We start from the raw sequence: 4332 nt of genomic DNA, 5'->3' as shown, positions 1-4332 counted from the left end.
ATTCAAAAAAGGAGTTAGTTTCAACATGTTTATCTTCCAACACTTACTTCCCCATGAAGCTGTAGTAAATCTTGTGCAATGGCATTCAATACAGAGACATGAATATAGATTTTTCTTTAAACATTGTTAATAAATGTGACACTCCATCCTGAGCAGATTGAAGTAATTGAATATAAGTGATGCACAGGATACATTTTATTCATATTTAATAGAGAAATTAGTGCACATGTGTTTTTAAGTTAGGAGAAAATAACCACTCTTTCTTTTCACAACATCTCTCAAGAGATGATTTGCCAGATAAGAAAAGTAACTTTTCTTGCCATCCTCATTTTACACATTACAAACAACATGCAAAGAAAATAAGTTTGGCTTCCGTAAAACTCTGCTCTACTTTAACTTCTAAAGGAGAATAAGATAGTTTGAGGTGTGTGTTCAGCTTTCGGCTCTGTGCCTAGAGTTCTGCTTTACAAATAATCAATCCTGAACCATGTTTACTAATATATAAATCTTTATGAGAATTATCTGTGGATTGACAGAAAGCATGATATGACTTTCATGTTATATATATGGTATGTATGATTTTGAATCAATATCGAGGACAAAAAGGGTGGAGAAGTAGGACAAGTAATTGGTGCAAAGGGTGATGCTGCCCCAGTCCTGACTTCCACTATGTTTTCTATACACATTTTGGAAATGAGCAAACTTAATTTAGAAGTACCTTTTTATTTTATTCTTTTTTTAGAATGAAAAATATAAAAGATGAAAGCTGTCTTTAAAAAGTATGTGGAATGCAAGTTAGTGGCACTGTACTCTATCTTAGCCCATTGTTTTAATCTAATTTAGGATTAATTCTGAAGATTTTATTGAACATTTTTAAAAGTATGTGCCCAGTATGCAAGCCTGTGGCAATTGATGTAAGCTTTCTTACAAACAATTTCATTTGGCAAGAAAAAGACAGGTTTACTGTTTCACTGCTTCCCTAACTCGTATGTGGAATATTTCCTTTAAGGACAATTTCTAAAGAGGGATAGAAAATAAATTAAGGTTTTATTTTATCATTCACCAAATTATTAGTTCAGCTACATCATCTTTTTGCCTTGTAAATTATTTCCTTTTGTTTGCAAAATTTGACAATGTTTAAAATTAATCAGAAAATCCAGATCTCGTTTGACCTAAAAGGCTTTATGGAAATTTTGCCTTTGATAAATAGCCCAAACTCTGAACAGAATACCTTCATCAGGCAGCAGCAAAACATTTTTTAATTAACCTATCTGAAATACTAACAACTGGACAAAACTGGGATGCAGTTTTACATACATAATTTGTAAAAGGCTCCTTTGGTTTCTAGTCTCATACAAGAATAACTACAAAGGTTTTATGGTACTAAAGAAGCCCTCCCAAGTAGGCAAGCATCTAGGGCTTTTTTTTTTTTTTTTTTTAATAAGAGACAAGTGACTAAATTTAAAAGTAGTTACATTTCTGATATTACCAGTCTGGCTGATTCTCATGCAAAATCATTTCAGTGATTCATATAAATTTTATGATTACTCATGATTTCCTGCATAGCTTCCAACTCTTAGTGACTCCATACGTAAAATAAATAGCATAAATAAAACAGCATGATAAAATCACTGTTTTGTGTGAGTGCAGTTCATTCTACTTGTAACACTTGGCTGAGATATAGGACTTTTTTTCCAGAAGGAAAAGTGCCATCTACTGAATCACCAAAACAAACTTTGCAGCATCTTGAGAGATTTTTGTGAGAGAGATCCTTCCCGATTATTGATCAGACCAAGCCTTGCTCAGCTTGTGAACATAATTGAGATCACAGCTGACAGTGATATGGTACCTCACTAAGTATTCATTTAATGTGTGTGTGGTTTTGGGTTCTTTTTTTCTTGAATAAGTGGTCCTGGATTTCAGGTGTTAATGGATAACCAGTGAACTGCACTGATATATTGAGCTTTTTACTTTCAAGATAACGTTTGCCCCCAAGATTTCTGGGGAGATTTCTTGCGCATCCTCTGCATCACTTTAGCACCCTAAAGAGGTCAGACTTGCCTGATTAGCCAATTTGGGTTTAGTGAAGGTATAGACAGAAAGACTACAAAAACAATAAACTGATAGCACACTAATAAATAACATTTTATGTAGAGACAGAAGAAAAGAGAAATAAAATGACTAATAGATAACTTTGCTGTGGGAAGTGACCTATTAGTTAACTAAGACATGGTTTGGCAAGGTATAGAACATTTTTTAAAGACATTAAATTGCTTTAAAGACCAAGAGGACAATAAACTTTATTCAGGACTTAAAAGTGCTGTCAGTATTTTTCAGGGCTAAGCACTAGACACTTGAATGAATAAAAAATATCAGCCACTGTATAAGCCTGCACAGCTCTTAGAAGAATGTCACTACAAAAGTGGATTGATAAAGTGAGCATGATCTATATCTTTAAAAGTCTGGGAAGTCTCCAAAGGTGGTCACAGGCTTATGGAAATTGGATAACCCCAGGGTTGTGGGTAAAGTCTTGTCATTACTTTAACGGATGAGATAGAACAGGAAAAAATTCTTCTTTCTTAAAATAAAAATATTTAGCAGTGAGACATGGCAACACAATCTATAAAATGGAGCAATTGTGCAGGAAAAGTATGTCTAATAATGAATGCTCAAATTACAATGTCTGTAGCAAATCTGGTACCAATTTTGTGACAATGATAATTATTTGTACAGTAAGAAACCACCCCTTATCTATGTAAGCCATGTTATGTATAGCTACGTATACTGTTGTACAGTAGCCTTCTGCAGAAAATAGGCTTTTTTGTCTAATTATAGACTGGATGTGTGCTGTTTTCTGCATGGATAATTCCACTGATAGCTTTCCATTAATGTTTATTTTTTCTGTTCATACAATAATGCCCCATAGGAATTCAAACACATTAATTAAAACTTATTCAACAACTTGTGGGTTGCTTTCTTTCTAATTTGGTGGTGACTACAATTTGGAAATTCTGACTGTATTACTTAGCCAGCTTCAAAAATCATATGATGTTGTTGCTCATATAGAAACAGTTAAGTAAAAATAACCAGAAGGAATGCTTTTAAAAGTCAGTGTTGGAAGAGCTTTCACTTGGTGAGATGAAAAAGAAATCTCCCCTTTGACTTGAGAAAAGCTGAGAGGAAAGACAGGGGCTCTTCTTGAACATGGCCACCTTGAAATTGTTTGAAAGGTCTTTGAGACACCTGGGGAAAAAATTACACTCTATGCCCACTAACATATAATTTCAGCCAAATTTTATAGCGGAAAAACGTGGAAAGATAATTACACTTTATCCTAGGCAGTAACAGGTGCTGTCGGGCCTTCATTATTCATATCCCAGTCCCACAATCTTCCCAGAGACAAACTGCTCGTCACCAAGTGGGATTTTTACCACATGCAGACACGCTGCTCTGGGCAAGATTGCTTTTCCTGTCCTGCTTTAGCTAGGTTAAAACATCTCAGGCTGCCAAAACTCCCAGAAACATTTACAACATCAAAGTCAGCTGCAGCCATGCAGGGTGATGCTCAAAGTAGGGCTTGGCTGCATGCCTTCTTCTCGCTGTTCATAGCTAGTGGGAGATAGAAATACCTAAACCAACTCCTTTCAGCTTTTTTGCAGTAAAATGAAAAACCACCAGAGGTTAGTGATATCTTACAATCTCTTCATTTTGCTCCACAGATCGATCTCTGAAGAGCGGTAGGGGAAGTATGTGTTCAAAAGTGGCACTGGCCAGTATACCAGAGAAGGAGCCTGATAGAATATTCATGAAAGATGCTCTGGCTCATGTGCCTCATTTACTTCTATATGATGTGATACACAACCTTTACTTCCCAACTAGAGTAGGGTCTACTGATTATTGGTATTTTGCAGTGCAGTATATACGGGTGAGCAGGGACATGTAAGTGCCTTTTACCGATTTGGTGGCATTTACACAACACGGTCCTTCCATAGCTTCCTTAGTCCAAAACGAGGCATGTACACTCCAGACGAGACAAACCGGTCACTTAACAGTACAGGATGTGAGTGTCAACCCCGCAATAATGACTTGTATCACCAGAAACTGGCCCTGTTGTTGTCTGCTTCGACAGGGATTATTCAGTGATCAAGCCACGAAAAGTGTTTCCTTTTTGGGGGGCTGCTTTGGCGGGTAAATATCTTTTCCCCGGCAGAGCTAGTGCGACCCGTCCCGCTCCCGAGGACCACCAGAGAGACAGCACAGTGCACCCTCTGGGAGATAGAGCGCAGTGATCTCGCCCCCTTCGGGCGCCGAGGAGGTGGGAGAGCATCTCTC

This window comes from Corvus kubaryi, unplaced genomic scaffold (genome assembly GCF_017639235.1).
Source record: "Corvus kubaryi isolate FWS band 111438036 unplaced genomic scaffold, C.kubaryi_AGA036_p1.0 split1-37296, whole genome shotgun sequence".
In the NCBI taxonomy this organism is placed as follows: Eukaryota; Metazoa; Chordata; class Aves; order Passeriformes; family Corvidae; genus Corvus; species Corvus kubaryi.
Note: the sequence above shows the minus strand (reverse complement) of the source record.